Genomic DNA, 13,025 nt, shown 5'->3' with positions numbered 1-13,025 from the left:
CATGCCATGCTGCGCATGACATTGTGTTGGATGTGATGTTGTGTCCTAAACCCTTTCCCTTCTTCAGCCTGACATACCCCCTTCCACCAGCTGATCTTTAAAAGCAAGGTCCCCCTTATCTAGGGAGGGAAGTTAATGGGTTTGGGTGTATAGCCCAGAATTCTTAAACCAACGACTAGTAAGTAGCACCACCCTTAGAAGTGATAAAGAAACACGGCTAAAAGTATGAAAAAAGATTACAGGGATAGGCAACCTATGGCATGCGTGCCGAAGGCAGCAATCGAGCTGATTTTCAGTGGCACTCACACTGCCCGGGTCCTGGCCACCAGTCTGGGGGGGCTCCTCATTTTAATTTAATTTTAAATGAAGCTTCTTAAACATTTTAAAAACCTTATTTACTTTACATACAACAATAGTTTAGTTATATATTATAGACTCGTTAAAATGTATTACTGGCACGCGAAACCTTAAATCAGAATGAATAAATGAAGACTCGGCACACCACTTCTGAAAGGTTGCCGACCCCTGAGATAGAATGTTAAGAGAGTGGTGTTTAAAAAATGTGCAAAGAGACCTGTTAAGGAAAAATGGACATTCATAAATCTATATATGAACTAAAATACTGCACTGCATTTTCCCATGTGACTACCTGGAGAGAAAAGACCCAGGTATTTATAGTGATATCGCATAATAATCTGAGTTATATATTTTTATTAAACATTTTTGTTAGAAAACTAATATTAGACTTTTTATTTAAAAACAAACAATTGCTGATAGCACATGTAATTTCCTTACTTAGGTATTAAAAGAGAGGATATAAGTGTAAAAGGCAAGGAAATACAGCAGAGCAGAGACATTATAAGTTATATTTGCAACAGATATTTATATTGTTTTTGTAAAGTGCTTAAAAAATCAATTCATCCCATTTGGCACACATTCCCCTCCCCCCCCAACCTCCCTCCCCGCCCCCCATAGCTCAACTGTTAATCTAATACAGGCAGTAAATTGCTCAATTTTTCTTATTTCTCTTATTCACATTCATTATTCAATCCCATTTCCATGGATGATTTTTTTTATTTTTGCAACCAAAGTGACAAGATGCAAACTGGGTGCAGTCACAAACATTCCAAACTGCATCTCTCCTTATTTACCATCAACACAACAGGATGTGCGCCTACACCATGGCCGCAGGTACTGGGGGACGTGGCCCCTCAAATAACTCTTCCATGTATTTTCTAACATCTGCACAGAAGCCATATCTGATTTTAAAGCCACACAGAAAATATGTGCAAGCTCATAAACATATGCCTTTTGGGTATATTTGTAATAGTGAATGGAAAAAGCACTTGTAATGTTCCTAAAACTTACATTACTAAAACTGAAAGTCATGCAAGCAGGACAAAGATTGAGAAAAAAATGTATTTATTCTCAAGGGAGATGGAATTGGGTAAAATGTCCACATTTTCACATAGTGCAGTCTAACTTACTTATAAACCCGTGTACACACACACAGAGGCAAACACCCCGACATATATTTAAGTTTCTTTTATATTTCTTTCAGCAGCAACGCATATAACACAAACAACCCCGCAACACCTCATCCACAACACACATCCGTTGGAACCAGTTTATAGATGCTATTTTATAGCTACACTTCTTTAAGCCTACTTACAAAACTAACTTGTATATTTACAGATATGTCACCCGCAGACACACATATTGAAAATATTAGAAAAAATAATCTTGGTTGTGCTGCCTAACAAATTAACAATAGAACTGCAAGCAGCAGATGTTAAGCCATCCAAACTCCTAAGAAAAGTTCCTTGAGGAAAACGTTGGTTTCTGTCTGACCTTCAGGGCAGCAATGTCGTTTTAAAGGCTCCAGCCCTCTTCATAACCCAGGAACCTAGTTTGTATAAAACACAAAGGAAAGGTGCAAATTACTCTCTGAAGCCAGACCTGCAAGGACTCGCTACTCCATCATGGTCTCCTTCCTTCCCCCCCTCTCTGAGAGGCTTAATGCTTCACAATAATGGGGAACAGTGCAGGGCAGTCTCTGTGCAAAAGTTAATGTGTATACAGATTTTACGTAACAGACAGGCTTTACCAACTTTAGCTTCCCTCCAACACAGTAATATTTCAGTATTTTAGAAAAATATTCACACACAGAGGACACATCTGAATGCCAAATGCAATCCGTACAGATACACATAAATAGAAACAACATACACATGTAGAGGAACACTTCCAGACACCCACGGCACTGCCTGTACCCAGGGATTAATAACAATTTCAGAGAAAATCAGGCTATCTCACATACAAAGGCTATATAGATTATCCTGTATGAATCCAGTGCCTGCATAGCTAAACCCCAAAGTACACAAACACAGTCATCCTTTTTTTAGCAATATTTTATAGAAAACACACAGCCTAGCTTAAAAGAAATCTTTGTTAGAAATATACAAAACCATCTTTTTATTATCTGCTAAATTGCTATCAACGCTACAAATTATCTAACCTTTGAGTAAAGTTAACTAAAACATTAGTTGTTCTCTCTTGGTCAAACTATTCTATGTAACGGAGTTGAGCACGTTTTTGATTATTCTTACCACAGATTATGCCTTTTTGGTAAATTAAACCTGTAACTCTTTCAGAATTTAAGGTACACAGGAGTATAGACAGGTAGTATATTTTACTGTGCCTTTAAATAATGGAATATATATGTCTGAAAATGGTCACCTTTTTATTTACTAAATAAAATGTAAACCGCCTTGAAACATTAGGCAAAGCTACAGCGGCACTTTACAGTAATCAAAACCAAGCTGTTTTCCTTAAGGTTCACCATATCTTAAGTGCTTTAGCGGTAAATATTTCGCACTAACTTATTTGGGTCATTTAGCAAAATACAGCTCTATATACATACCTATAGCATGCAACCCGCACACAGACACACACAATGAAAATACATAGTGGCTGATGGTTAACCTAAAAAGAAGACCTGCAAATACCAGATGTTAAAATGCTCCCAAGCTGTCACTTCAGCAAGAGCTGGTTGTCTGTCTCTCTTCCTCAATGTTGTCACAAGACCTGAGAGTAAAAGCTGTCTCTAGCCTTTGTGATACTTTTTGCCTACTGACAATGAGTCAGAGAGACAGTTTTGGCCCCCGAGCTGTCAGCAAGGTACACAGGTTTTGCAGAGTAACCTTCCTTCCCTTCCCCCCCTTCTCTTTACACAAACTCTGACAGGATTAACACTTCACAAACCAAAGGGGAAACGAGACGGCAGGCTTCCTGCCAAAGTTGATGCATATACAGTGTTGTGTATTGAGGCCTGTGGGAACTGGAAGCTATCACTGTTTGCACGTGTTGGGGCTCTGTACCAAAGTGTGGGAGTCCAGCTGGAAAGAGCCAGCTAAAAGCAAGGTGGGGTGAATTGTGCCTTGCTGCCTTAGGGAGCAGCCTGCTTTTTCTCTCTCTGTTTTGTGGTTCTTGTGTGTTATTGTTCAGAATTGGAAGAAATGAAGTTGTGTTACACTGCAGCCTTCCAGCAAGAGTACTTGATGTTGCTATCTAACTTCTTGGTGTGTATGCCATGGATGTAATATATAGATTATAGGTAAAATACAGATTTTACCAGACAGAAAGGCTTTACCCATTTTGCAACCTCCAACAAAATAAATTTGCAGTTTATAGAAAACAACACGCACAGGGTACATATGGACACCCAAACGTTAACAAGGACTCCCCAAACCTATAGTAGCAGGATCCTTCAAGCTGGACCCAATTAAAGTAGCAGGCCGTAACTGGTGGGGTGGTCTTCTCTTAGCATAAGCAGCTGGTGAAAATGTTCCTTGGGGAGCTCCCCATGCTCACCCTGCAGCAGCAGCTCCTGTCCCATGGGGCTGGGCCTCACTCCCCGCTCTAGCCCGTTGGTTCTCACTGCTGGCAGATTGGGAGGAGCCCGCCACAGCATCACTTGATGCACAGGTCTATGCATAGGTGACACCCCCCACCCTCTTCCTCTTCTCCCCTTCTCCACCTGGGACTCCTGCTCACCCCCCTCAAACCCTTCAAGATCACCCTTCTCTCCCCAGGACTCTGCTTTCCCCCCAATCCCCTCAACATCTTCTCCCCTCCCCCCAATCTCTTCAAGATCCTTCCCCCAGGTCTCCTCCCCTTCCCAATCCTCTCTGGATCTCCCCCTTCCCCCGGGACCCTCATCCAGTCCCAGAGATCCTTCCCTGGTAGCATCACTCAGGAGCCAGCACGTCCCTGTATGGGCTGAATAATCTAGTTCCATCTACAGGGAATCCAGTGCGCAGGCAGGGCCTACCCCCAGTGACACCCTGACCCCATTCCAGATCTGGCACCACCAAACATGGGGCTCTGCTTGCCAACCTGACCATGCGCCCAATGTAGATTTGGGTGGTCTGTGCCCACCTTAGCCCTAGCCACACACCACCCATGTCTCTTAGTGAAAACTCCAGTAAATAAATCATAGAATCATAGAATCATAGAATATCAGGGTTGGAAGGGACCTCAAGAGGTCATCTAGTCCAACCCCCTGCTCACAGCAGGACCAATTCCCAACTAAATCATCCCAGCCAGGGCTTTGTCAAGCCAGGCCTTAAAAACCTCCAAGGAAGGAGATTCCACCACCTCCCTAGGTAATGCATTCCAGTGTTTCACCACCCTCCTAGTGAAATAGTTTTTCCTAATATCCAACCTGGACCTCCCCCACTGTAACTTGAGACCATTGCTCCTTGTTCTGTCATCTGCCACCACTGAGAACAGCCGAGCTCCATCCTCTTTGGAACCCCCCTTCAGGTAGTTGAAGGCTGCTATCAAATCCCCCCTCATTCTTCTCTTCTGGAGACTAAACAATCCCAGTTCCCTCAAATCACTCATGTCATCCTTTAAAAAACACCTGCCATAAACCAACAATATCCAGTACACTTAACGTGATCCCAGATGGGGAACTGTCCATATATCAACAATAGCCAACCCTACAGACACAAACACGGACGGACAGACCCTGTACTTTTGTTTTGCTCAAATGTCCCTCCGCCCAACCCCCACCAGGTCTGTCGTAGAACATAAATACAAAACTAACTGTGCGAATGTCTTGTCAGAAGGAATCCTCCTCCTTAAACATGCTGACTCCACGGGTGCCCACATCAGGCAAGAAGGGGAAAAACCAAGCAATGGCCTGAGAGCCATCAAAGTAGGAGGTGCAATGTATACAGCATGCGAATCCTGTGCCAACAAATGGAGAATGATTATTATTATAAATGGAGAATTATTAGACCTTGCTTTGCTTGACCAATTAGTTGTATCTCATGAACAATTAATGACCTGGACACAAAAAGGAAAACATCTTTATCATTTGCAAGTATCACTCAGAAATTGAAATATCTGGGGCCTGATCCTGCCAGGGGCTGGGCATCTCCTGGAGATTCTGAGCACTCTGCAGGAGTGGGCCCTCTAAGAAGGAAACAAGCATGTAAACAGAGAACCTAGTTACCATCCTATCAAAGAAAGTCATTAGGAGTTTGCCATTGATTCCCAATGGAGCAGGATTTGGCCTTTATTTAAAACACAAGCTTTGGTTTGAATGTCAATACAAAGCTTTTTAATCATTATGGGTAGGGCGCTACCAAATTTCATGGTCCATTTTGCTCAATTTCACGGTCATAGGATTTTAAAAATCTTAAATTTCATGATTTCAGCTCTTTAAATCTGAAATTTCATGGTGTTGTAATTATAGGGGTCCTGACCCCAAAAGGAGTAGGGGGGAGAAGTTGCAAGAGTATTGTAGGGGGGGTTGCAGTACTGCTACCCTTACTTCTGTACTGCTGAAAGTGGTTGTCCTGCCTTCAGAGCTGGGCAGCTGGAGAGTGGTGGCTGCTGGCCAGGAGCCCAGCTCTGAAGGCAGAGAAGCTGTCAGCAGCAGCGCAGAAGTAAGGATGGCCTGGTATGGTATTGCCACCCTTACTTCTGTGCTGCTGCTGGCGAGGCACTGCCTTCGGTGCTTGGCCTCCGACCAACAGCTGCCACTCTCCAGCTGCCCAGCTCTGAAGGCAGTGCAGATGTAAGGGTGGCAATACCGCAACCCCCCTAAAATTACTTTGTGACACCCCCCCCGGCAACTCCCTTTTGGGTCAGGACCCCCAACTTGAGAAATGCTGGTCTCCCCCATGAAATCTGTATAGAATAGGGTAAAAGCACAAAACCTGAATTGTTAGTCATGGAATCAGAAAACAAAATGCGGGGAGAAGACGGATCTGGAGGGAGACCAGATTTCACGGTCTGTGACACGCATGGCCATGAATTTGGTAGGGCCCTAATTATGGTGCATTGGTAGCATAACCAGGTTTCAGCAGCATTACACAGTTCAGTTTAACAGGAGCTTTAAATCTTTCTTTTATAAAGATCTCAATGAAACAGCAAGAACCAAACCACAGTATATAAACTGAGCCCGGTTTGAATTTCTCATGGTGATTATTGAAAAATGAATCGACACAGAGAGAATAAGAGTTCAGAAAATAAGCCCTTTTGGTAATTTCTCACTGGATTCTCACGTTTCTTTGTACCACTTTTGCAAGAAATCTACAATACTCTGGGATCAGCCCTTTGGCCAAACTCATAGACTCATAGACTTTAAGGTCAGAAGGGACCATTATGATCATCTAGTCTGACCTCCCGCATGATGCGGGCCACAAAAGCTGACCCACCCACTCTTGGAATAATTCTCTCCCTTGACTCAGCTGTTGAAGTCCCCAAATCATGATTTAAAGACTTCAAGTCGCAGAGAATCCTCCAGCAAGCGACTCCTGCCCCATGCTGCGGAGGAAGGTGAAAAACCTCCAGGGCCTCTGCCAATCTACCCTGGAGGAAAATTCCTTCCCGACCCCAAATATGGTGATCAGCTGAACCCCAAGCATGCGGGCAAGATTCTCTAGCCAGACCCTCCGGAAAAAGTTCTCTGTAGTAACTTTTAATATCCCATCATTGACCATTGTTACTAATTACCAGCGATGGCACGTTATTGACCTATTGACTAAAATCACTTTATCTCATCAAACCATCCCCTCCATAAACTTATCAAGCTTAATCTTAAAGCCAGAGAGGTCTTTCGCCCCCACTGTTTCCCTCGGAAGGCTGTTCCAGAACTTCACCCCTCTGATGGTTAGAAACTGTTGCTGCTCATACACTCAGGTTTCAGAGTAGCAGCCGTGTTAGTCTGTATCCACAAAAAGAACAGGAGTACTTGTGGCACCTTAGAGACTAACAAATTTATTAGAGCATAAGCTTTCGTGGGCTACAACCCACTTCTTTGGATGTGGGCTGTAGTCCACGAAAGCTTATGCTCTAATAAATTTGTTAGTCTCTAAGGTGCCACAAGTACTCCTGTTCTTTTTGCTCATACACTGATTCCTAAGATATAAGTGATACATCAGGAATGTTTGTCTATAGAGCATTTCCGACTATTTTAGCCATAAAAGAAAACATGTGCACCAAGGTAAACCCACCAAATAATCAGCTGGGGCACAAACGCCATCACCCACTTCTGGGGCAGGGAAACAACTCATCAAATACCTGTTCCTAAGGGAAAGTTCCCTCCGCTAGGAAAAAGGAGACCTTAACAGTGACCTCAGAAGAGTTAAGGCAGAATTATTTCCCAGAGATATGGAATGTGTGACAGTCAGCTGTGCTGATCTGTTGATATAATTGATATAAAAGCAAATGAGCTCACTGTTAACATCTGCATTAGAGTGCAACCTTTTAAGCTGCTTCCTATCCAAATACACTTCACCCAGTAACTCCTGAACCCAAACAGCTATGTTCTCCAGCCAAGAAAGTTACATAACTGATCCATTTTTTTCAAGTGGGGTTTCAGTGTATGAAGAGCCGTTCTCCTTTCCTTCAATAACACGGGGTTTTGTCGATACCGTTGTGCCAAGTGTCTCCTGGGTTTAGAATTCACTTGACTTTCTTAAATCCTCCATTTTGCTGTGCTGTGATCACAAAGGAACCACAATCTAACCACAGACATCTACCACGCGTGCCTGGGGGTTTTGTGACAGTTAATGGCTGCATCAGTGCAACAGATGAGACTATTATACAGGCAAGGCCCAAAACTAAACAATAATGAATAAAAATATTTTTTTCAGCTACATTACAGAAGTTCTTACCTTGGAAGGACTTACACCGGGAAGGGCTCCTGGGGGTTACAACATGACCAGTTATGCCTTGCCAGCTATTACCTACGATATCAGTGTGCACTGCACACCTGACTGCATGCTTTAATGTGGTCAGCGCTATGTAGGACACACCGCACAGCAGCTGCTGCTACGTCTGAATCTGCCACTTCTTGTGTTCTTAGAAACTGTCTCTTCTATTATGTTGGTTCGGTGCAAGCAAGCTGTCTCCAAAATGTGTTTAAAGTCAGCTGATGAAAGGATTTTGGTTTGCTAAGCTCTAAAGAAAAACAACAATAATCATGTCACTTTATCCACTGCATGTCTCTGCCCCTGTGACCGCACAGCTAGAGCCATTTTATTTTAATAAGAGATAGAAGACATGAATTTTTCATCACAGATTGTCATTCACCCCAGTGAGTGAAACTATCCCATACAGCTCACAGCATTGTACTCAGCTATTCAAATTCCACTGTATAGTAACTGGTTTCAGAGTAGCAGCCGTGTTAGTCTGTATCCGCAAAAAGAAGAACAGGAGTACTTGTGGCACCTTAGAGACTAACAAATTTATTAGAGCATAAGCTTTCATGGACTACAGCCATCCGAAGAAGTGGGCTGTAGTTCACGAAAGCTTATGCTCTAATAAATTTGTTAGTCTCTAAGGTGCCACAAGTACTCCTGTTCTTCTTTTTGTATAGTAACTGTGTTCGTCATAGAAAATATCCCTGTTAGCGCTAAGTGGTGTCATTAGACTGGCAAGTACTGCAACAATTTAAGAATAACAAAAGGGAAGGATTATTAGGTTATTTTATATTAGTGTAGCACCATAGCACCTAGGCGCCCTGGGCATAGCCCAGAACCCCATAGTGCTAGGCGCTGTACAAACACAAAACAGTCCCTACCCCAAGGCACTTACAATCTGTGCATAAAACAAGAGACAACAGATGGATCTAGACAGACGGGGAGTACAAAGGAGACAACACTGGTCAGCATGACAGACAGTGAGCTCAGCACACCAGCAGCCTACCTATATTCCACGAACTACAAAGGATGGGAACATTGTTCATGGCAAACAGAAGCAGAGGAATCGTTCCCAGTATGCCGGTGTCCGCCTCACAATACCAACCGCTGCCACTACAATAGCTATCGCCAGAGCTGGTCAGAGAATGCCAAACAATTTTTTGCAGAAATGTTTCAACATTTTCCATGAACGTTTCTTTTCCCGATTTTGAATTTTTGGAGAACGTTGGTTCGCTGGTCAGGACACAGCGAAACTGATCTGCAGGGGAAAAAATCTAAACTGTGAGACGCATTCAGAGCCAGCTCTGATCATTAATAATTGGAACCAGATTTTGCCCCACCCTTACACTGTTGCATAGCATGGACTGTGAGTAAGGCGCCTTCCTCCTCTCACATGGCCTATTTTAGGGCTGCTCCGAATCACGGCCCCAGCAGACCAGGGACTGCTGTTGAGATGGTCCCACCAGAAAGGGAGAAGGAACTAGGGGAGGCTGCTTGGCAAGTGAAGCCCTGGGATTATCCTGGAAGTAAGTTACAAGTCAGCGAGAGTAAGGGTGGCAGAATCTAGTGCTAGCTAATCAGTCTCCTGCCCTGTGCATTAGGTAAGGAGATAGCAGTATCCCCATTGCGCAAACGGATTCGGAGAGGTGAAGTGCCTTGCCCAAGGCCACAAGAGAAGTTAGCACCAGAGCGAGAACCAGAACAGAGAAGTTCCTGGTTCCCACGCTTGTGCAATAGACAGGCATTTCCACACACGTTGGCGGGATGAGCATAGAAAACAAGGACTGCGTGGGTCACAGACACTGCACTCCACTCCCCTGTTATCATAGGCTGGTGCATCCAGGTCAGAGTCAATGATGCCCAGGGGCCCCAGGCAACTGGGGGGCCCTAGAAAAAATCTGCCACTGGGCAGCAGAAGCCCAGAGCCCCCGGCAAGAGGAGCCCCCATGACCCGACCCCACTCTCTGGCAGCAGCCATGGGGCAGTGGGGGAAGCCCCTGCACCCCGTGACCCCCTCCCTGGCAGAAGCCATGGGGCAGTGGTGGAAGCTCCCAGCGCCCCAACCCTGACAGAAGTGCCGGGGGGGGGGGGGAGAAGAAGCCTGTTGCTATAGCGCATGTGTGTGTGTGTGCTTGAGACCTAATAAAAGAGTAGTTTTAGGTACAGGCACTCCAGTTTGTATCAATCATTTATCTGACGGAGGAGCTGCATCCCCACTGATTTATTCCTGACACCGCCTGGAGAAAAACAGTTAAGTTACCACGGCTTTGGATTTTGAAAACTCCAGGTAATAGCCCAAGGCAGACTCTTGCCCTAAGCTTCCATATAATACAGCTGCATCTTCCACTGGCAGGTTTTCAGGGCAGGAAAGAGTAGATAGTGTCCTCTTCTCAATCAGGTACTTCATGATCCTTAACTGCTGCTGCCAACTGGCTTTGATAATTCTCTTTCACATGCCAACATCACTTACCCTGTTTTAGAGACCACCAGACTCAGTGTTTTGGCCTCCTCTGTGTTTCAGAAGTAATCTGGATGATTCCATTGCGGGAGACGATAAAAGCAGTTGCATTGTCAATGGACTTCATTGTCTGACTGGAGCTGGCTTTTGTGACAATAATGTAAGTAACAAAATGGGTCAGACTCACCGCTGATGTGATGCTATCAACTGTAATGGAGTAAGCAAAACCAGGAATTACTTTGGTCCCAAGTCTCCTACCATAAGAAACAAATCAAAATAGCAAGAGATTCCTTGCTAAAATAGAACTTTTCCTCACCCAATTCCCAAAAGTATCCTGGGGGGCTGGAAATTCTATATACCACCAGACAGAAAGAAACTGAGGGAAAATCCAGTGAAATAGAGAGAAAAGCTGCAAAGCTATTGAGAACATTTATCCTTCATCGAATAAAGCATTTCTTAAATATCTAACCGGTATCTCTTATCTGGCCTGTGGTCAGGAGAAAATAATTTTGTGCCTTCAAAAATAATTTCCCTGGAAGCTGATCCGTCTTCTCCCCGCATTTTGTTTTCTGATTCCATGACCAGCAATTCAGGTTTGAAAACCGCATACCATCCAAGTGATGCTAAGCAGGTACTGCATACTGAATATGTAAAGACCCAGGAAGTGGTTTCTTTCTCTAAGCAACAGAAACCACATTAAAGAATTAGGAACATTTCCTTTCTCTGCCATTTTTTGTTCAGCTTTTGTGGTTCGGAGGATGGAAAATCAGATGGTGGAGTAACCTGGCAAGATTTCAAGATTAATTCTGTGAAAGGGACATTTCTTTGTGTCCAACCAACAACCAGAGTTTCATTGCAGTGCATTATAGCGAGATGTAATCTGAACATGTAGACTCAAAAATAAATAGTCTTTCAGAGTATTTTCACTTACTATAGGGAATGGAGGTGGAGTTTTTCAATGAACTATTTGTTCAAGATTATCATTGTAATAAAAATCTTACGTTATGTATCATCTTTTAAGCAGGGTGATCTCAAAGCAATTCTGAATGTCTGATGGTCTACATGTATTTATATATATTAGACAATGTTTGTAAGAATCTTAAAATATAAAGCACTATACAAGTACTGTGTGTGATGATAATGAAACACGTCCTCCACCTCCACAGGCTTCCGGACTGTATCACTTCAGATCAAAGCCCGCAGTTCATCTTGCACTTCTGGCGCAAAACCCTCTGGCTTCTAAGAGATCCAGGCTTACGACACTTCAGCATTCCACACCCATACTGAGAGAGTAAACCAAATACTAGAACAACACCTCTTGTGGTTCGTCAGTTACCATGAGAACAACTGGTCCGCACTCTTGGCCTACACGGACTTTCATATAACAACACTGATTGCACCTCTACTGGGTGGAGTCTTGTCTTTGCCAATTATGGATTCCACCCAGAGTTCCACCTGGCATTATCTGTAGCCTCTACAAACCTAGCAGCTAGAGACTGGGTTCAACAGATCCACCAGATCCAAGAGGAGATAAGAAGCCACCTCAGGGAAGCAAAGAAAGCCTACAAGTGGTATGCAGACCATCAGTGACAGGGGGTAACTAACATTTTCAATAGGCCAAAAGGGCGGCTATAGGTAGAACAAACTATGGTATCTCATTGACTGGGAAGGTGACGGCCCTAAAGAATGGTCCTGGGAAACAGCTTCCCATGTCCATCCAAACTCATGGATGCCGTCCATAAAAACGACCTGGATAAGCCTGGTCTAGCAGCACCATAGGGGCACCCCTGAAGGAAGGGGTGACATGACATTCAGCGGAGACGGGAGTAGAACTCTGATCTGTGGGATAGCCAATGCCTCTAGGCTGCTAGCCAGCAGCCAGGGTAGGGATGCATACTTTACCAAATAGACCCTGTGGAGATAAATACAACAGGAAGTACCACCTTGGAAGCCCAGACTGACAGCTTCCCTCTGGCCCCTGATTGGTCCAGGTGCCCTATTTAAGCCCAGGAGGCATTACGGGAAGTGTCTGTGCAATGAGATGGACTCCCCTGCTAGCTGTAGTGATGGACCTGCCTCTGAGCTTGCTCTCAGACTTCTGACCCCAGCTTGGACTTCTGGTCCCTGACTCCAGCTCTGATGTTCTGGGCTGTTCCTGGCCTCTGACTGCCCCGGTCTAACCATTAGGCCTGACCCCCAGGCCCTGCACATAACAGAGACTGCACAAGAATCTCAGCTTCCATTTACAAAATGTAAGTTTCTAACCCTCTTGGTTGCAGAGAAAAGCTTGAAAATGTGACCCCACTGCACTCTAAAGGCTCAGAAACAGGAAGGAAAATAAAAAG

At 44.2% G+C, this 13,025-nt stretch overlaps 1 long non-coding RNA gene across 1 annotated transcript; it reads right to left on the bottom strand.

Annotated features, from left to right (window-relative positions):
• Window positions 1-1,405: 1,405 nt before the first annotated feature.
• LOC135984147 (uncharacterized) lies at window positions 1,406-3,201 on the bottom strand. Its single transcript, XR_010602055.1, has 2 exons — window positions 2,924-3,201; window positions 1,406-1,906 (listed from the first exon to the last, which is right to left on the bottom strand). It is a non-coding gene; the product is annotated as an uncharacterized LOC135984147 (long non-coding RNA).
• Between the last annotated feature and the right edge of the window lie 9,824 nt (window positions 3,202-13,025).

This window comes from Chrysemys picta, chromosome 5 (assembly GCF_011386835.1).
Source record: "Chrysemys picta bellii isolate R12L10 chromosome 5, ASM1138683v2, whole genome shotgun sequence".
Classification (NCBI taxonomy): domain Eukaryota; kingdom Metazoa; phylum Chordata; order Testudines; family Emydidae; genus Chrysemys; species Chrysemys picta.
Note: the sequence above shows the minus strand (reverse complement) of the source record. Positions and strands in the feature narration are given on the sequence as shown.